This window comes from Rousettus aegyptiacus, unplaced genomic scaffold (assembly GCF_014176215.1).
Source record: "Rousettus aegyptiacus isolate mRouAeg1 unplaced genomic scaffold, mRouAeg1.p scaffold_m13_p_5, whole genome shotgun sequence".
In the NCBI taxonomy this organism is placed as follows: domain Eukaryota; kingdom Metazoa; phylum Chordata; class Mammalia; order Chiroptera; family Pteropodidae; genus Rousettus; species Rousettus aegyptiacus.
This window is the reverse complement of record NW_023416308.1, coordinates 104429982-104452277: the sequence shown is the minus strand read 5'-3', so window position 1 is coordinate 104452277 and position 22296 is coordinate 104429982. Positions and strand designations below refer to the sequence as shown.

The window sequence follows — 22296 nt, the reverse complement described above, 5'->3', positions numbered from 1 at the left end:
GAGAGAGAAAGACACAAGCAGAGGGGTATCACTGTAAAACAGACAGTCTAACGTGTCCTGATTGGATAAACTCAGTAAGAGTCTCATCTCATCCCCCTCTCTCAAGTGATCCTAGAAAACCAAAAGCACCCTTAGGGATGTTTCATGTGTGGTACTAGCCCACCTGCTACCTACAATCGCCATGCAAATTGCATCCTGTTTTTCCCATCCTCTTCCAACTTCTACATCTGCTTTCTGCAAGTTGTTTTAAAAAAAGAAGTTTATTGCCACTATATACCTAAAAAAAAAGTCAGTGTGCATAACACAGTTTCTGTCTTTAGATTTACCAAAATGTCAAATATTAGAACCAAGTTGAGATCCATGTATTCGTAGGGAGAAGAATCTTCTTCCTGATTCTGTGATATACTTTGTCTCCTGGGACAGAGTCAGCTCTGTGTGTGCCCAGAATTTTCATATCTTTCCCAAATATTGCTTCTATTAGATGTTGCTTCTGAATTCTCTTTCTTTAGTGGGAACCAAAAAACAGCCATAGTTATCTGGCAGGTGTCCAGTTCTTTCTTATAATTAAACTCTGCTTTTCCTACCCTTATTATAGAATAAAGTCTTCTGTGTACGTGAAGACATTTAAAAAAAATTCTTTTAGGGTCTGAGTGAGAATGGGGTAGGAGTAGAGATAGTTTCTGCCAATGTGAGAGAGAAAAAAAAGGCACAGTTTAAAATGGCTTGCTTTAAGAATACGGAAGTAGTAACATAGAGAAGAGATAAAAATCAGGAGTTTTGCTGATGTTCAAGTTAGATGTATATGACCTATATGGAATTGTGACATAATGCTCTCTTTCTCACAATAATTTAAAATGTCATTCCATTTTTTTCTTATTTCTCTACCCAAACTTCATGAGATAAACATAAAAATGTAGTATTGTTCTCTTATATAGATAAGAAATTTAGATCCATTTATTAGTCGTCTCATTTACAGTCCCTTGGTAAATACACAGCAGATCTTGAATTAAACAGTGCTGATTTTTTTTTTCTGAATATTGAACAGGGACTTCCAGAAGTTAATATCCTCTACTGCAGACAGTGTCTATCAGCAAATTGCAATGCTCACTATCCAAGGCATTGAAACTCAGGCAGAGTGTTTGCTGATAATTTATAAGATTTTTTTTTTTTTCTTAAAGGACTCTGGACAGAATGTTAGTCAGCAAATAAGTACAAGAATCTATTCTTGTCCCCAGGAATGAAATGAGGAATTTAGCTGGCTACTGGGTTTGCTGTTTTCACAGTGGATCAGCAGAAAGTTATTTGTCCTAGGAATTCTAGCCGCTCCTGCTTCCCTCAGATACGTAAAGTTACCGGGCTCTAGGTCGGAGCGTTCTCAGCCTCACTTTCCCATCTATAATCTGACCCTTTCTGAGTGAAGCACACGGGAATATAATGAAAGCCAAAAGAGCTAGTTGGCTTTAGGGTTGTGTCAATATAACGTCAAATTCTAATTTGGTGAAGACAGCATCCGAGCATGTGAATTAGAATTGCACCGTGTTCATCTGAAACTGGATTCACTGAACAAAACAATTGTTCTCCCAGGTGTGGGGAACATATGGGTTTTTCTAAAGTGAAGCAGAAGTGTTAATCAAGATTTTGCAAGGAGAGTCACAATGAAATGAAGAGCTTCTTGGGTTTCCACATTCTTTCCTCTACCTATGCATATGTGTCAGGATTTGGCAAAAGTAAATCTTTGTTGAATTACAGTTGTCATTTTTCGAGTGTCTTATTTAACTTTCTGGAAACAGAAAGAAATTTCCATGAGTTGAAGCAGCCTCCTTATATCTCAGAACGAAGTCTTGGCCCAGCCAGATTCCTGCCCCTCCGCACTGGTTTAAATCATGCATATGGTCAACAAGATCATAATTGAGAGATGAGCTATTTTTTCCCATTTTACATCTTTTAAAAAGTACATTTTTCTGCCCCTCCTGTGATGAATAAAACAACAGTCACTATAGAAGATTTTGAAAAAAGAAAATTAAAGCAGAAAATGAAACTCATCTCTCACAATGTCTTTTATTTCCTTCTAGAAAAAGCAGCATTTAATTTTTAAAGAAATCTTTTTTATTGTCTTGTTATATCTTTCCACACACATCCACATGCCCCATATTATATATATACGACTTTGTTCTCTCTTTTTAAAAATTTAATCTCTCATGATCCAGTTTCTATATCAATAAAAATGGTCTTCAAAAACATGACCTCACATTACTTTTTTTAAAATATGGATGTAATATAAATTAAAATGTCATGACAATATAACTTTTGATATAACTTGATTTTCAGTCATTTTGTGTTATCCACACAGTCCTTGCTCTGAAAGAGGAGTGGGCTATAAGTCTCGCCATCTGGGATGCAGGGGGACATGAAAGGCAGGCAATGTGATCCCCGTGTTGTTCCCAAGATTCTCTGAGCCCAATCGCTGAGGATCAAGCTGAGGAAATGGTTACAAACAAAACAGGATTTCCGGAATTTCTGCTCTTGTCTGTGAAGCCTCAGATAGTCAAGACCTAAAATCATCTCCAGTGATCTTTAGGCTGGAGAAGAAATTACAAATGGTAGTACCAAGCCAGAGATAGTTTTTGAATCCTGGTGGGTAAACCCAGAGTACTCATCTGTTAGCTCTCTAAGATTACTACATATTGTACCAACAACGTGGTGGGCAAAACTCTATATTTTACATGATTGAATTATTTAGGATATTTTATTACAGGTAGGATTTACTATACTTGAAATAGCCTCAGAAAGTGGGCTTTTCACAAAGTGATGTCATGGTATTAACATCTTTACAATGCCAAGAATCCAAGGTCCTAGTGCTTCTGAAGTAAGAATGCCCTCCAGATACTTAGGGAGATAAATAGCCTCACATTTTGACCCTGTGATTAGAATTATGCAAATGCCTCAAGTCTGATTTATAGAGAGTTTCAAAGTGATATAGATGCTAAGATAATTGCAACTTTCCAAGTCTTTCTTTTTACTAATTTCCAAAATTATGAAAGAAAACCGATCATAAGACGTTTCCTACATCACATGTTGTCTGGTATAGTTGTTATATTTCAAGATTTATGAAGCAACCCCTGAGTTGTGTCTTGTGCAAACAAAACATGCAAACCACCTAAATTTACATATCAGTATGGTTGTTTAAATTAGCATGCAGCTCTCTCTTGTGACATGATAAAATAAAATAGAAAATCTGAAAAAGTTTTAAATTTTTAAAACTATATGTTATCCTCTGGTTAGTGTTGACTGCTACTGCAGAACAAGAAAAAAATATCATTGAAAGGACTAAAAATGCTCAAAAAGTTTAGACTTTAACTGGACCTTTTAGAAGGCTCCTTGTTTTCTTCCATACTTATTCCTTCACACTTGTTCTTTATGCCACATTTCCTAAGCTGGTCAGGAAGTTAAAGTCCTTACAGGTTTAGCCATTGATTTATTTTTATCTACTTGACATCAGTTAAGTATTCACCATATCCAGTAGGGTGGGCAGGATGTTGAAAGTGTGAAGAGATATATGAGTTGTAGTGACATCTTTCAAAGTGTAAAACATAATGGGGGAAATACACCCATGAAATTATACACAGTTTTGCATTTTTATTAAGGTGATAAGATAAAGGTAGATGGAATATTTTTTGGAGATTCAGAGAATGTGAGCATTGCTATGAGATAGAAAGATCAAGGAGGACTTTCTCAAAGAGTTGGGGTTTAATTTGGACCTGAGGGGAAGGTGGTACAGAACTTTGTCACTCTCCATTGCGTGAGAGTCAGGAAAAAGGAAAACCTTAGTAATAGATTGAAAAACCCTTGCTACACAGTGATTGGCCTTTGGAATATGCAGAACAAATAATTTGTTCCTCCATACTTCCTTTATTTCTATAAGAGTTTATATTTCCTAAGTAGGATCTGTCTCTGGAAAGGTGTATTAATGATGGGTGTTATGGAAGTAGGATACTGTCTCAAATGTAAAACAAAAATCATTACACTATGAAAAAGAAATATCTTAGACAAGTTTTATTTCATGAAGACCTTCTTATTTAGTACCTTCATATACATTTTAGTACTGTTGTATGCAGAGCACTACTTACTCTGCCTTAAAGGAGATCAATTTGCTTGTATATGAGCAAAAGCAACTGAGAGCCACACACATGAGCAAGGGAAAATTGTACCTGTGTGCATGTGTGGGTGTACATATGTGTGTAAGAGAGAGAGTGTGTGTGTGAGTGTGTGTGTGTGAGTGTGTGTGTGTGTGTGTGTGGTTGGGGATAGAAAAGAAGAGATGTATGTCAGGGTTGAAGGAGTTTTGACAGGATCCCTTAAATAAACCATTGACTTACACATACAAGAAGAAATCTAACAATTGGTCGTGACCTACTTCTGTGTGCATGCACTGGCTTTTAGGATTACCGGCCCTCTTGAAGCTTCTCAGACCTCTGTCTACATGTTCTACTTCACCCTAATAATATATGCACCTAGTTGGCTTCATGTTAAGGCAGTCTCAATAAATTATTCATAAAATTTACATTTGCATTCCTGAAGGGGTACTCTTCAATTGTAGCAACATCTTAATTCTAGAAAAAGAGAAGACAACAAGATAAAAAGATAAGAAAATTCAGAAAAGAGCATGCTTGATCAAAAGAGCAAAAATATGAGAACCTGAAAGTCAGCATCTATTTCATAGTAAATATTAACATGGAATAAAAAAGGGAAAGGAAAACTAAGTTGCAAAACCAATCTCCCTAGCCAGTCTACATACTTCCTAGGTTTCTAAACTAAAATCTGAAAATGTTTTCTCTGTGGAGAAAATCTTGTAGTCTAAACAGACTGGTCATGGGAGGCACAAAGGCTTGAATCCAATTCCTCTTCTATGACTATCACGGTTCTGTCTGAACATTATTTTGACACTTGGATTGCTAATTCTATCATTTTAAAAAAGCAGAATAATAATGTCTACCTTACAAGTATTGAAAATATGATGAGAATAGCACATATTGAACAGTATATGAATCCCACATATGAATTAAATTAATAATAGCTAACTTTCCTAAGCAATTTGTGATAAAAAATAAATAAATAAACTAATGTTTTAACTGTATGAGCTCATTTAACCTTTAGAGTAAATCTTGAACTTGTTACTTTTATCTCCATTTCATGTTTAGGAAATTGAGGGGTGTGGAAATTAAATATCTTTCTCAGGGTCGTACAGCCAGGAAGTAACGAAGCCAGAATTCAAACAGGCAGTTTGTCTACAGAAACTAAAACCCCAGACATTCTGCCTTACTCAGTTTTATTATTACTATTACTGCTAATCTTCTTATACCAGGGTAACATCACATCTGATCCTCTTCTTAATTATACCTTTAAAAAATGCACTTTAATTTAGCACCTTCTTTCAGGATTATCATATTTAATAATTGATTATTTGTAAGGAATTCCCTTAAAATAGGGTTTGTTGCACACAATTATGGATATTGTCCAAATTCTCCAGAGATGTAAGATCCAAGTTAAAAATTTTTAAATGCCAACATATTAATTTTTATACAACTCTATGCAACAAAACAAAGATATGTACAATTTATGTATGTAATAAAATCTGTGTAAACACATGCTGGTGACCTACTTTCTGCCAAGCCTGTTTCATTTCTTAAATCTGCACTTTCTTTTTCATCAGGAAAAATCTTTTTTCCCCTCTCTCTTAGTTTTCTACTCCCTGTCTCATTCTAGGCAATATGTCTCTGGGTAATATCTATTTCTATATCATATAGAGTTTGGAAACATAAGTTTTCCCTCTCTTTGTAGCTTTTTATTTGAGAGTTTAGAATAAATAACATAAAACAATTCACTGTCAAGATTTCTAAAAAATCAATGCACAGTTAACTTCCCCATCTCTGCTCATCAGATTGTCTTATATATTACAATGGCATTATTTCTATGAAGAACGGTGCTGAATTATTTCCATTACATTCTCTATGATGCAGCTAATATTTCTTCCCAGTGGAAGGATATTGGATACTGGGAGCTTATCTGAGCTTATCCTGCCCTGATTCATATATTTATTCATCCAAAATATCACACAGCCTTTATAAAGAATGCAGTAGTTCTCTATGTTCTGACATGAAAAGATATTCAAGATATATTTAGTAAAAAAGCAAGTCAAAAAACAATATGTTTACCAGAACCTGATTTTTTTTCAAAAATAAAAATAAATAAAATGACTCCATGTATATGTGTATCTACAGAAAAATTCTAGGATATATTTCAAAATGTTAATACTAGTCACTTTTGAGAATTAAATTTACATACATTTGAGGGCAATGAGGAACAAGATAAAGCACTCTTTATTTATATACTTTTATATTGTTTAGTTTTGTATAGTTTTTTAGTATTGTTCAGTTATGTATTTTATAATATTACTATAGCAATTATGAACAAATAATTTATATTATACCTGTTATGTAGGATTCTGTGCATACACAAAGACCAATGGGACATTTTTTTTGAAATTGATGATATAAAAATCTAACAGATGACATAAGACCAGTGAAAACCACAATTATAATTCAAAGGAAAATGTACATGCATTTGAGATTAGGAGAAACTTACATTTTATTATGACTATCAAAGAAATAATAATAATAAAAAAGGAATCTGATTGGGAAAAAACACTTTTAACAGAAAAAGTTTTTTTAACTTGAAGGAATGTCTGTCTTTTCTCCTTTCTGCTGCCACTGCCTAGAATATGGTAGGTTCTCAATAAATGTGGTTTGTAGGAAAGAGGAAAGAAGGAAGGAATATGTGAAATAGAATAATCATTTGGTCATGGAGGTTTAAAGCTGGGGAGAGTATAGAGTTTAGCTTATTTCATGCTTTCATGCTCTTTGGAAGAATGGTGTCATTCCAGTGTGGTGTCCTGTCTTGGGTGGAACCTAGGATGTCTCACCACAGTTATACCCAGAAGCTTTTATTTCATTTATTTATATTACTAGAAAATTAATGATCTAGTTCAACCTTCATTTTAGCAATGAAAAAAAAAATTTTCAGAGTAGTGAAAATTTTCCTCTGGTATATATATTTAGTGGTACATTTAATACTAGACCCAGAATCTTGGCATTCTTAGATGATTTTTTTTTTCAGTGAATATAAGCCTAAGTAAAATATCTAGTTTGTTCAAAGGCATGGGATTGAAGTATATTTAAATATGAGGCATATTAAAAAATAGTGACTAGGTCAGATCAAATAGAACACATGACTTATACTGAGAAGTCATGAGAGAAAATCCAAGCTTTACCTCATAGTCATGGAAGAATATAAAGATCACAAGAAGAATGCCCATCAAGTTGCTTTACAAGGTGGGAGAAAGGTAACTTATGATTTTTACCAAAATCAAGTAAAGAGGATCAGCTCTAACCTCATGCCTGAAAAACTTTTTAAAATTTACAAAATATATGGAGTAACAGTGTCAAAGATGTTGGATATTAAGCAGCAAAAGGCAATGACTATTGTGAGACAATGAGAGATCATTGAGAGAACCAAATGTGAAATCTATGGTTCCTCCAGCTTCCTGCCCACTGTGATTGTCAGAGTCTGTTGTGAAAAGGGGGAAATAATGCGAAGAGATGGAAGTGCATGGACATGGAGTCTCTTAGGATAGAGTTCTAAAGGACAGAGTACCAGACAGGGGAGAGCTGAAGAGAGAGATAAGGCACAGAGAGAGGAAATGAGAGAAAAGTCAGTATAGAGATCTGAAGAGATGCCTTCTCAACTTTTAGCTCATCAGTGTATGTTTGTAAAGAAACCACAGTGGAAGTCACTCTAAAGAATAGACAGAATGGTACATGGCACACTCTCCTGGTGAAGAGTGGCTCCTGTTCCCCACAGCCAGAGTCAAAAGTCTCATAATTTATTGCTTCCACAGGGACAAAATTAGCCCTAATCTACACACTGCTCTGTTACCGACAAGCAGAAATTAAAAGCCAGGTTCAGAAGGATCAAATCATCTCTAAGAAATATCACTATATCCCAGAACAAAAGAAACTAGAATTTATTTTAATGTACTAAGTAGTTCTTGTTTCTTTCTCAATTTTTATTATAAAGATTATGTTGTCAATTTGTGCATCCTTTTACAATAAAGAATTAAATATTTTTATGAACAAAATTAATTAGAAACCAATAAAGTTAACATGGAAATAGTTATAAATGATTAAGATGTAGTTTCTATAACTCCAATTTCATAATTTACCTAAAAATATTTATGCTATTTGCCTCTATTTCCTATATAATTAGTTGATAAAGAGCTTGTTCTAATAACAATAATAATAAAAAAAAATGCTCAGGATAAAAGTCCGAACTCTTCCTTGAGGCTTACTTTGAGGTAAAATGATGTGGGTTTGGCTGTTTGATAAAAAAAATGTCCATTAAGTACAACTCTTGTCAGGAATATATAAGAACTCGAGGGAGTACTGTTTACTAAACCCATTGGTCCTCCATTCCTTGAAGACATTGACATTCTAGATGCCACTGCTCATTCCACAGCTAAGATTTGTCTTGAAAGAAAAGAATTTATCTGTTTCTCCATTCCTGTGACTGGTACCTGTTTCATGAGTTTTAAAATTGTGTTCAGAGGAAATCCAGTGCATTAAAGGGTAAGATTGTGCTCAAATGTTCATTATTTTGACATACAGTCTATTTAGAGGTTCTCTTGCCTCTAAATGAATTGGCATCAAATAAAGAAAGAGACACTTCACTGGCTGATTTGGTAGGGTGTGGCCAGTAGAGGAAAGAGGTAGCCAGGGTAAACACCACTGAGGAGAGCGTGCCCATTACAACAGACGAAATGAGCATCCGTGCATGATTCAACTTGCATAGTGACATTGAGAACAGGTACTCTGAGATGAATGCGAAAGATGCAGAAGTTTCTATTTTTAAGATTTGTCATCTTCTTTATTTGTCAGCATTAGTCAAAAGTCAGGATTTGTTAAATATTAATACATGGGCCAAGATGACCAAACGTGGAGACGTAGTGTTGACTTATGCTCTAAAACTAGCCCAAATGGGGTAGCTTTCAGGAGTAAAAAATTATCAAGTGATTGGATCAAACCAGATGTTTGCAGAATAATCAAGGGCCTGAGAACTGGACTGCTTTGGAAATACACCCTCATACCCCCGCCTCCACCCGAAGTGCATAGGAAAGGTGGCCACCTCAGGAGCCCATGTCACTCCCCTAGCAGAGAGATCTGAGGAGACAGATGTCCTAGCTAAATTGTCCAGAGTTGGCTTTTGTTAATAGAGTCAGCAAACCTCAAGTTATTTCAGCTGGTGAGTTTCTTAATGCCACAGGCAATTTCTATGCCTCCTTTCCAATGAAGCTGGGGAAAAAATTGTGTTTGTATTTTGCAAGTCTTGCAGATTTATAAGTTTCTGTATTGAATGTGAACCCTCTCACAGGAGAGGTCAACAATATTATACTTGAAAATAAAAATCTCACAATTGATAAATGAGAATACAATATCTCCTCCTCAAACTATATGGTCCAAAGCTATTACAGAGGCATCTGTGAATGCTAAATGATTCTACTTTTTTAATACAGATATTAATGATGAAAGCTTAAACTCTTCCCAAGATACTAATGCAATAGGATTATCTTCTTTGTTTATTCATAGAATTATATTCTAATAACCTGTTGATTTTTTGAAAATCATTGAATACCACTCATTTAAGGGGAACTAACATTTATGGAGGAGCCAATGAGTGCAAGACATAATCCTGGATGTTTATGTTTGGTACTTCAGGGAACCTTAAAATTATGCTATTTCAGCTAAGAATACTGAAGCTTTATCAAGTTAAGGATTTTGCCTAAGGTAAAAAATGTCTGGAAGTAGAAATGAGAAAGAGGGTGAGCCACACGGATCACGACTTAGACCTAATCTCTGTAGCCCTGACCTAGGTTAATTTTTCATGGGTTTTGATTATTTGTATCAAGGCTACTCTTGTTAGGAAAGAAATATACTCCTCATTAGAATGAGGAGCCTAATATATGTGAACATCCCAAAGAACTTTCCAGATGGGGAGATAGTTTTGAAAACAACTACCTTTATCATCTTCATATACTCTCCTCCCCCTGCTAACTGAAACCATTTTCAAATGGCGGAACACAACTTATATCAAAATCTATGTGATATCTGTAATGTCCCATTTGAAAAAAACTGAATAAAACCTCTCTGGGGACAAATAAGGAAGCTTTGTTTAAATGGTTCCCAATCTATTTTAAGCCTTTTTAATGAAACAAAGAAACCCAACCGTAGCCAGCAAGCGAGTTCTTAGAAGTGCATTTTCTTTGGCAGGTAGATGGTTTTGCTTAGTGCTAGAATAGAGGGTAATGGAGAATAATGGTTAAGTATATGGGTTTTGAAGTCAGGCAACTGAGAATTGTAACCCAGTACAGTCATTTATGTGACAGTGAGCCAGTTACTTAATCTCTTCAAGTGTGAATTTGCTCCTCTAGACTCAGGGGGAGAAAATAACCTGCCTGTGGAGATGCTATGAGAACAGAACATTACAAGTACGCAGGGCACCCAGCACTTAGCTATTGAGTGTTTCTTACAAGGAGAGAGCTAAGGCTTCATATGTATCACCTCATAGGGACCAACTTCGTGAGGGAGATGCGCTTTTGTTGCTGTTTTACATGTAAGGAAATCAAGGTTTACAGAAGTTAATGTGACACAGGACTATAGACACACTTAGGCCAGGCTATGAATGAGGTTTATATCTACATCAACACTTCAGCTCTTTAACATGTTGGTCTGTGATCCTCATGTCACTATGAAGAAAGTAGGTTTGTAAGTCCCAAATAGGAAATTAGTAATAGAGGCTCCACATACTTAAATGACTTGCTTAGAAGCACGTGGTTGGTATGTAGTGGATCTCGGACTGGGACCCAGGTCTGTGTGACACTCTTTTCACCATTAGTGTCTCTCTCTCATTTATCTCCTTGAATTCTCACTCTGAATGTGCTCTAGACCCTCAGACTGTCTATAGTGCAGGTCCCACATTGTCTCTGCCCGGCATTAATCACTAAGTGACTTCTTATTACCTACAGAGTAAAGCCAAACATTTCTATGGAACTTGCCTGGTTCTACCTGATTTGAATCCTGCCCTCTTTCTAATCTCACATGTCGGTGCATCACCTGTCAAAGTCCTTGGTTATATTCTCTATCGCACTACTTGTAACTTCCCTACACTTGCCGTGCTGTTCTATGTCTCTCTGCATTGATTCATGCCTAGAATGTGTTTGTTCTTCTTGCTCACTCCATGACTTCCTATTGTCTCTCAAAATCCTGTCTGAAATCTTGATCCACAAGTAAGTAAAACTGACCATCTCCATGATGTGGCCATCAAAGTATGCCACTAGGCTTGCCCTGGGAGCATAATTGATTGATAGCCCTAGTTGCTGCTTTCGATATCCACCAGGGCTTTTGCTGATACGATATATTCCCATTGGGCTGCTCCCAGCCATTGACTGCTTCTAGTATAAGCTCATTCTTATGAAACACAGGACTCCATTAATAGGGAACTTCAGCTCAAGGATGTCTTATTGACCTAGCTCAACCTTTCTTGGACGGTACTGCAAATCCAGACTTTTTCATCCGACCTTGTGACCTTCCATTCTTCTCATGTGTCAGACTTCTTCTTTCTTTTTCTTGATTGTTCGCCTTTATCCTTCATAGGCATTTTGCCCAATAAACTTCTTATATGTCTGTTGCCTTGGTGTCTACTTCTCAATGGACCTGAATTAATATAGCCATGTATTCTGTACACATACCATCACAAATCAAGACTGAATTTATTATTTAACTTATCTCTCCTTCCTAGTTAGATTATGATGCCAATAAAATCAGAAAAAAAGCATTGTGCTACTTTTATTTTTAGTGCTTAGCACACTACTTATTACTTGGTGGAAATAGTGAGCAGTTGGATAAATGAGTACCAAAAGTATGATCTTATCTAACATGAGTTTATCATAACAAGCAAAACTACATCTTTACTTCTCAGCTAACACTGTCAATCAAAGTGGAGATACCTGGAAGTTAGCTTAGGGTCACTAATACCAGGTTTTGTTTCAGAGTATTACCATTTAGCTTCTATATGCCCAAAATATTTCCTTGAGTTCAAATGAGTTTTCATGCTTATGAACTTAATTTAACTAAACTTGAAATCTCACTGAATATCTCTCATCACTAAATGAAGCAGCTTTGATTAATCACTCTGAGCATTTCAAAATATTCTGTCAGTTAACCTATATTTAACATAAGCATGTGTAAAATCTATATGAGAGTTCTCATTAGTAGGAAAGCATATTCTTGGAGAGCTAGAAAATCAGGCAGTAATTCTTCTTAATATTTCAAGTACATATGGTATAGAACATTTCCATTTATTCCTGGTAAGTTTTTTATAAATCTGTTCTGATCTGTATAATAATAGAATTTATTAGTATTTTTTCTTTTTCAAGTTTTATTTATTTTTATTGTTGCTAAAAAATTATTAACTATTCCACTTATAATTAAATATCTCTTTACAAAAATTACACTGAGTTGGCAACCTAACTCTGAAATCCTATCATTGATTGACTCTAGCTAATTTTACTCTTTATTTCTCTCCATTTTTCACACTTGGGAATCTCTATTAGTATTTTTTTTTGATGTGTGATCTCTTAAATATGGTTTGTGTTATTCTTGTATCATGAGTAATGATACTAATAAACATCATGTACTGAGTGTCTATCATGTGCACCAAAACTTTGCATTAAATGCTGTTATCCTCTTTTCCCAAATTAGATGCTAAGGATCAAAGAAATAAAAGAACAGGCATTGCCCAACTAGATCCTCAGTGACTTGAACCCAGATGGGCATGCTTTTTTGAATGATTTAATCTTAGCTCATTGTCCGGTGTTTTCACTATATAGTTTGAACATTATTCTATGAAATATTGTTAATATTCCTCTTCTAAGAACCCTGCTGTTTATCTTACAAGCAATTGAGAGTCACTCAGGTTTTAATGCCAGAGGAAAATAGGGTCATTCGGTATGTACTTTTAAAAAGTGTGAAAAGTAGACAGTGTGAATGATGGTGGATAAAGCTGGAAAAAGGGAGACATGGAAGCTCGTTACTGACAGAGTCTAAGCGGGAAGTGATTAGGGTCTGATCTTAGAACATAGGCAGGGATGTGAACAGGAGTGGCGGGTTGGAAAAGCATGTTTAAACTTAATGGCTCTGTACTGTGTGAACTGGAGGCCTCTGATCAAATTGCTTAGCTGCCGTGCATCTGTTTGCTTCTCTGTAAAGTGGAGATAAATTCTTTTCCATGGTGTTATCATGAGCTTCAAATAATAATATATTATCATAGACTTGTATGATACTTACTGTGAGTCCAAGCATTTTCATAAGTCCTTTATTTATACAGGCATACCTCATTTTATTGTGTGCTTCACTTTGTTGTGGTTCACAGATATTTCGCCTTTTACAAATTGAAGGTGAGACCATCCACCAGCAAAAAAGATTATGTCTTACTGAAGCTTAGATACTGATTAACATTTTTGGCACTAAAGTATTTTTTATTGAAAGTATGTACACTGTTTTTTGTTTGAAAAAAAAAAAAAAGCAATGCTATTGCATACTTAATAGACTACACTATAATGTAAACCTAACTTTTATGTGCACTGAAAAACCAAAAAAATTCACAAGCCTCACTGTATTGCCATTCACTTTATTGTAGTGGTCTGGAACCAAACCTACAATATTTCTAAAATATTCTGTACCAAGAATTTACTTCTCACAACAACTCTTAATAGTTAAGTACTATCACTATTACAGTTTTACAAATGCGAAAACCGAAGCACAGTGAGGTGAAGTAAAAAGTCACAGAGCCATGATAACATAGGATTGAAATAATAGTATGTATTACATATCCTACACAGTCAGTGCTTTATAAATGACAATGAATGTTCCTGAAAGGTAGAACCAAACCTGACTCATCTTCATAATAGTGCAATCTAGCACTTGGAGCGAACTGAATTTTGGATCTTCATGGTTGTAACACGGATGCTCTTCTTGGTGCTGGGGATGCAGTGGTGAACTGAACAAGCTCCTGGCTTCACAACGTTTTCCTTCTGCTGGAAGAGATGTTCTGATGACTAGGTGATTGAATGAAAGGAGCAGAGCTGGAACACTACTTCTAAATTATTTTCTAAAATGTATTTTTTTTTCTAGAAACATTTACTCAGAAAGTTGCCATAGGAACAAGATTCTGAAAACTGTTTCCACTTTACTGCATTTTCACTGAGGGCTAGAGGAACTCGAGGTCCTTCCTTGAGCCTTTTTTGTTTTCATAAAGTTAACTTTAAACGCTGGACTGTTACAGGTCCAAAGCTAGCTAAACACTAGCCTCCTATTTTATGTTAAATTCTCAGCCTTTAAAATAGTGCCTAAAAGAGAAAGCACTTAAATAATGTGTGTTTAATTAATAGACAATGGGATGAATAAATAAAGACATTTTTCATTTTTTTGGCTATTCATTCCTTACATACAGTAAGATGATTTTTTGAGGAAAAACTTGAGTATTTAAGAATTAATTGCTAACTGACATGTATGCTAGGATTTATGGTTGTGCAAAGATATAACAATTTGAAAGTGGTTTTTAAAAGTCATTTATAACAAGCACTGAGGAAAAAAATTTTGGCTATATTTATGCGAGCACCAAAACCATAGCATGTCTTTCAATTTCAGAAGTATCATTACACCATGTATTTTTAAAAACAAAATGCGCTTTCAAAACTCGTATCGTAAACAGTTTTGTAAAAATATTAATCATTCAATATAAATGTATCACTCAGTCTTAACACTATCTCCAACAAATCATGAGAAAATTGTCCCATGTCCTTCATCTTATCCTTGTACAGGGACACATAGATAGCATATGCATACTTATAGAATGTTATTTTGAAATTTTTTCTTTTCACTTGATGTTATACCATATGCAGGTGTGCATAGTACTATGTAATCACGTAATTATCATTTTAGTATCTGGATGATATTTTCTCTACTTGCCAACACTATGCAGCTATCCACTGACTCATCTTCAGTAGAGTTATGGAATTTTACCAATTTTGGATTGTGTTTAAAAACATATTTACAAGATAGAATCATTACATTGTAGCACATTCTAATTGGAGAAAAAGTTGAAATTCATATAATTAAATAACTCTTCATTTAAGAATTAAAGACACAAAAACTGAGGGGGCTGTGAAGACAGAGTAGCTTAGTGAGAGGAATGGCAGAGCATGCCGGGTAGAAGTTTCTCAGATGCTGGTAATAATTATATGATCTGAGACCATCACTTAACTGCTTTGTACCTCAGGTTTCTCTAGTCTGCCTCGTTTATTGTATTTTTAAGAATATCGTGTTTATCACCCAAGATGCCTTACCTGACTCAAGCTAACCAATGGCACCTCTAAGCCAGTCTGTACAACACAGAATCAAAATGAAGTGGGTAATGCACTTAACGATAATATTGAGCACATTGTATGTGTTCAACATATGCTACCGACTACTGTGATTATGATTATACCGATGATGACTTGTACCAAGTTTCTTCCTGGTGTGGGACAGGCATATGCTAAAACTGTTCCTTGGTTTGCTGTCATGTAAAGTGAATTATCTGTAGGAGTTTCTCACCCTTCTCTTGGAACTTTTTTCTATGACAGTTCAGAATCATTGTAGTACTCTCATCCAAAAGAAGAAAGGTCAGAAGGAAATTAAGTTTTATTCCTGCCAGAATCGCTATTTATCAAAAGGAAACGAATTGTCAGAACTGGAGGAGGACATGGGCCCGTTCATTCATCTTCGCCCCCTTCTGCCAATGCATGATCGCTACTGATAGAACATTCTCAACTGATTCTTTTTAAGTGACTCAAGCACTGGCACTTCTAATTAGATTGATATTTGTCATAACTATTTTATTAGCTCTTGGTAATCGCAGAGTGAAATACTGCCATTACTCTCCAGCATTACAATAAATCAGTTCACAGAGTGAATTATTGAGATCAAATGCTTCTTAAGTAATTAGTTACAATAAGTAAATAGATCTTAAAGAATGTTACCATAGTATCAGTTACTCTGTTTTTTAACTCATTATTAGGCTTCCAGAGACCCTCTGAACTTCCTCGAGTGTTAAGAGTGATTGAATTTTGGGTGCTCTGCTGTGATATCTCCAAATGATATATTCCGAAGACATAACAGACAACATGACTGAATTGTATATTTGAAGGTTGCTAAGAGACTGTACCTTAAAAGTTCTCACCACACACACACACACACACAAACTATCACAATGTGAGATGATGGATGTTAACTAAACTTATTGTGGTAATTATTTTGCTATATATACATATCTCAAATTATTGTGTTTTACACCTTAAACTTACCTAGTATTACATGTCAGTTATAGCTCAATAAAATTGGGACAAAAAGAAAATAAATTTTAACTAAAATTAATTTTTGTACCACAAAGTCACCTAGGTTGGCATCTTAATTTCACTACTTACTAGCTGTGTGTCCTTGTGTAAGTTACTTAATCTCTCTGTACCTGTTTTTCCATTTTTAAAAGGAGATAATTGTAGTTGCACCCACACAGGGTTATTTGTGAATTAAACAAAATAAGATTAAGTAATCGCGTATTATAGCAGCTGATGTATAGTATATGTACATTAAGTGTTCAGAATTGTTGATATTATTGTTGTCATTATTAATTTTATTATTAGAATATGAAATATTTTCCTGGCTCTGCTAATCAGGCAAATATAAATAGTCTATTTTTAGGTTTTACTCATGGTATGGTAGAAAAAACCCTATTTTTAAAATTTATTTGCATTTATTTTTTTTAATTTATTTTTCAAATATACTTAACATATAATATATTAGTTTGTGTATACAACATAGTGATTAGATATTTATAATCCTTATGAAACAATCACCCTGATAAGCCTAGTACCCATCTGACACCACACATAATTGTTATAACATGATTGACCATGTTCCTTATGCTATACTTTATATCCCTATGATTATTTTGAAACTACTAATTTGTGCTTCTTAATCCCTTCATTTTTTTCATCCATCCCTCTGACCCCACTCTCCTCTGGAGACCATTAGTTTGTTCTGAGTTCATTTCTGTTTTGTTTGTTCATTTATTATGTTCTTTAGATTCCATATGCAAATGAAATCATATAGTATTTATCTTTCTCTGACTTTCTCCACTTAGTACAATACCCTCTAGGTTCATCCATGTTCTCATAGGTGGCAAGATTTCATTTTTTCCTTTTTTAACTGTGTAATTAATGTTCCATCATTACACACACACACACACACACACACACCATTTCTTTATCCATTTATCTATTGATAGACACTTAGATCACTTCCATATCTTGGTTATTGTAAATAATGCTGCAATGAACATATGGTTGCATGTACCTTTTTGAATTAGTTCTTTTGGGTTTCTTCAGATAAATACTAAGTTGTCCACTTTTAAGGAGGGCTTTACTGAGAAAATGAATGAATTTCAGTAAAGACGCAGCAGAGGTATGTAGGAGGTTTACCTGGATCAGCAGAAGGGAACTTCAGGAAGAGGGAACAGCAGAGGCAAAGCTTAGAGAGTGAAATGTGCCTGGGATTTTTGAGTACCAGCCAAGAGGCCATTGCAGTATGAGCAGAGTAAACAAGGAAGAGAGGTCTGAGAGCTAGCATGGGACCAGGTCATGTTGGATTTTACCAAACCTTTTAGTGATTTTGGCTTTTATTAGAATGAGATGGAGCAACTAGAAGCTTTTGAGTGCGGAAGAGGCATGATCTGATTTATCTTTTAATAGAATCATTTTGGTGGCTACTTGAAGAATGGACCAAAAGAGGAGAAAGAGTAAAGGAAGACTACATTGCAATAAATTTAACAGAACTTTTGGTAGCTTAGACCACTATTTTAGAGGTAGAGATGGAGTGAAAAAGTAGGCATGTTTTAGATATATTTTGTATGTATTTTGAAGTTAGCACCAATACTTGATATGGAGTATGAGAGAAAGTGTAGAGTCAAGATGACTCCGAATTTTTCGGAATTTGAAAATGGTGGGATGAAATTGCCCTTTTCGTAGAAGAAATTATAGGAGAATATTGGTGGTGACAGGGAGCTCAGTTTTGAATATGCTAATTCTAAATGGCCCATTCTAAGTGAGTCTATAAAGTAGAGAATTGCTTATAAATATTGCAGAGGTCTGGGCTAAATAAAAATTTGACAATCCCAGGTGTATTGATGACTTTTAAAGCCATAAACCTAGATTAGATCTTGAAGAAAGTTAGTCTACTAGAAAATAGGAGGTGTTTGGGATGTGAGCCATGGTATATTGTATTATGATAAGGCTGGGAAGATGAGAAAACTTCAGAGGAGGTATGTAATCAATTTAGGCTGGAAAACTGGAGAGAATGATGCTCTGGACACCAAATTAAAAAGGTGTTTTAACTGAAAAGAAATATCACATTGGTATAGTGAAAAGCTCTGACTATAGCATTACTAAATGGCTGATTCACTCTGAGATAGAACAAGGAGCAAATGTATATTGTATTTGAATGTCCATTATGTACCTGTGATAGATAGTAATTTAAGAGAAAAAAAAACTCTTACGGATAAAACATTTCCCTGTCTTTAAAGCTCAAAAGCAGCGGGATGGAATTAGGAGCACTGGTTATGTCTCATAAGGAAAGACAGGTAGCAATCTGTGGGGATATAGATGAGGTAGAGTTTAATTTTGATAGACAGCTTCAGGGCAAAAAAAAAAAGGTCATATTTGAGCTGGGTATTAAAGAATGACTGAGTTTTTTGGGTGCAGAATGGGAATGGATAAATTAACAGTGTTATTTAAGGCAGATAAGATGACATGACCAATGCAAAGAGGTATTAAAAGGCAAAGCATGTTCAGGGATGAGGAATATATTCACTTGATGAAAATAGAGTGTGCAAAAAAAGATGGGGTAAAATAACAGTAGATACAACTGTTTTCTTTTATAAAAAAAAAAAAAAAACAACTTGCCCTACAGTCCAATAGAAAGAAAAATTTGGTAGAGATATTCATCCAGAACCAAATATTATGATTACTAACATTTTTTAAAAAGGCTTTTATATTCTTGGAAAAGCCTCAAGCATGACATTTTGTAAAATGAATATACACTTGGATAAATATATAGAAATATAAATTGTTCCCTCTAGGTTACTCCATTAGGTAGATTTTAATTTCAAATAATTTTGCTTGGGCTATTTTCTAACTTCCTTATGTGTAATATCATGTTTTAATTTCATCTCTTTCCTAGAAATGGTTCTCTGTATTGAGAGGCTAGAAGATCACCAAGCAAGAGTGGGGCCAAATAAGCTGGAACATCACATACACTGAATCTACGTGAGTAAAACATTAATATCATTTTTTAAAAAGGAGAAAGAAAATTATTTGTATGTGGCTTAAAATGCTTTGGAGTAGACTGAATTAATACAGTTAATTGCTGGATCCTTGGCACGGGTAAGCTCTTACTGGTGAGATGGGGTTTGTGTGTGCTCTTCTACCAAGTTTCCATTTCTTCTCTGAGCACACACATTGCAATTTTGTCTGGAACCAATTTGTCTCTCATAGCTGCTATGCTTTTACCAAACCTTTGAAAGCCTGCTTTCTGTCTGTAGTGGCAAATAGTCCCACTTATTGCACTCCCTGAGTCCTACTGAATCCATTATTTATCCCTCTTTGGTTTTCTTTATCATTTTGCTTGCCAGATGCCACATTTAGTTTTATTTGCCTCCCTGAATCCTATGCCAGCCAATTGTACTGGGTGCTCTCTAACTTTTGTATTCATTGTCAACTTTTTCTATCCCCTGCCATACTTACCTTCTCAATTGCCAAGCTAATCTTTATTTATGTAATTATTTGATTGTTTTATATATCTGTCACTAGCTCAAACGTTCCATACAGGCAAAGATCATGCCTACTTGCTGACATATCCAAGAAATTCAACATTTCCATGCTCTGTGACCCTGCCTGGTCCTGATTGGAATTTGACCACTTAAAATGTGCCAGCCCTTTCGTGATTTTTCAAAATTTCTATCCTTCTTGGAATCAAATCTTCCCCCAGACTTTCTCAGTTTCAGATGAAACAACTTCCTGCTTTCTAGAAGAGACAAGTCAATTTGGTGTGAATGTCACTAAATTGGTCTTCTTTAGACCTTAAAATATCTGCGTGTCTATCTATAGTCTATTTCTTGTCTCTTAAAATATTAGACTTTAAACCTAACACTTTATATTTCCTTATAAATTTATTAAATCAGCTATTCATCCCTGATTTACATTTCTCCACTTTTCTGGTTCCTTTCACACAGGCAAAACCCTAAAATGCTTATGTTTACCTCATCCTGGAAAAATTTAACCAATTAAAATAAAAAGAAAAACATTTAGCCTTTTTTATCTCACTATTCTCAATTTTCCCCTCCAGGTTAGCCTTTTTTTACCCATTCAAACTTCTCTATAGAACTGTCAATGTACCTTGCCAACTCATGGAAAATCCCACAGAGAAGGGGCTATTTTTATTTTTATTTTGTCGTTCAGTGTATTTTTAGTACCTAGCACAATATCTAAAATGATAGGGACTCAATAATTAAATTTTATTTTAACTACTCTTTTCCTTCTCACTCTTTACCTGAGTGTTATCATTTTGCTTCAAGCTCTACTTAGGTTACTATTACCTATATAACTGACCACATAGTTCCCTTCTTTGTCATTCATTCATGGCCACATTTCAAATTCTTCTCATATCTTATATCATAATTTATGTTAATTACTGTTAACTGTGTATGTGGCTCATCAATTCATCGAGTTTCAGCCCCTAGATGTCAAGATAATTGACTTTCTTTTTTCTTTTAGCTATGTTCTTTGTGATGTAGCCACACTACATCCCTGTGGCTTATCATATAGGTGAAAATTCCTACCTCTTATATTCCTTCACCTTTTTCACCCATCCCTCTACTCACCTCCCTTGTGGCAATAGTCAATTTGTTCTCTATATCTATGAACCTGTTTTTGTTTTCTTTTGTTTATTTGTTTTAGATTACACGTGGAAATGAAATCATATGGTATTTGTCCTCTGTCTGACTTATTTCACTTATCATAATATCCGTTAGGACCATCCATGTAATTGTAAATGCAAGATTTCATTCTTTTTTTATTATTGAGGAATATTACATCATGTGTATATATGTACATAGATATAATAGATATATCTACACATTATCTTTTTCCATTCATCAATCAGTAGACATCTAGGTTGCTTCCATATCATAGTGATTGTAAATAATGCTGCAGTGAACATAGAGGTGCATATATCTTTTCAAATTATGTTAGTGTTTTTTTATTTCTTTGGATAAATACCCAGAAGTGGAATTGCTAAATCATATAATAGTTCTATTTTTTATTTTTTCGAGTAATCTTCATACTGTTTTCCATAGTGGCTACCCCAATTTACAATCCCACCAACACTGCACAAGGGTTGCATTTTCTCTACATCCTCTCAGACATTTGTTATTTATTGGCTTTTTGATAATAGACATTCTGACAGGTATAAGAAGATACCTCCTTTTGATTTTGATTTGCATTTTCCTGGTGATTAGTAATGTTGAGCCTCTTTTCATATGTATAGAAGTCAACCATATGTCTCCTTTGGAGAAATGTCTATTCAGGTCCTCTGCCCATTTTTTAAAATTATATATTGTGTGTGTTTGTGTGTGTGTGTGTGTGTGTGTGTGCGCGCGCACGTGTGTGTGTTTGATGTTGAATTATATGAGTTTCTTATATATTTTGGATATTAACCCTTTATAAGATATATCATTTGAAAATATCTTCTGCCATTCAGTAAGTTTCTTCACTCTGTAGAAGCTTTGTTTGATTTGTTTAATTTTGCTTTTGTCACTTTTGCCTAAGGAGATATAACCAAAAAGATATTGCTAAGACCAATGTCAAAGAGTTTACTGACTATGTTTTCTTCTAGGAGATTTTTGATTTTAGGTCTTAAAATTAAGTCTTTAATCTATTTTTAGTTTATTTTTATATGTGATATAAAAAAGTGTTCCATGTATCTGTCTAATTTATTTTTTGCATGTATCTGTCCAATTTTCCCCATACTTCTTATT

General features: G+C 34.7%; 1 protein-coding gene across 2 annotated transcripts in view; it reads left to right on the top strand.

The window, feature by feature from the left end:
* Positions 1–22296, top strand: part of LRRC4C (leucine rich repeat containing 4C) — a 983333-nt gene that overhangs the window by 373586 nt on the left and 587451 nt on the right. For both annotated transcript variants that reach the window (XM_036221416.1, XM_036221415.1), the window contains exon 3: positions 19443–19528. The gene's annotated coding sequence lies outside the window, so the exon portion shown is untranslated. The remainder of the gene's footprint in view (positions 1–19442; positions 19529–22296) is intronic.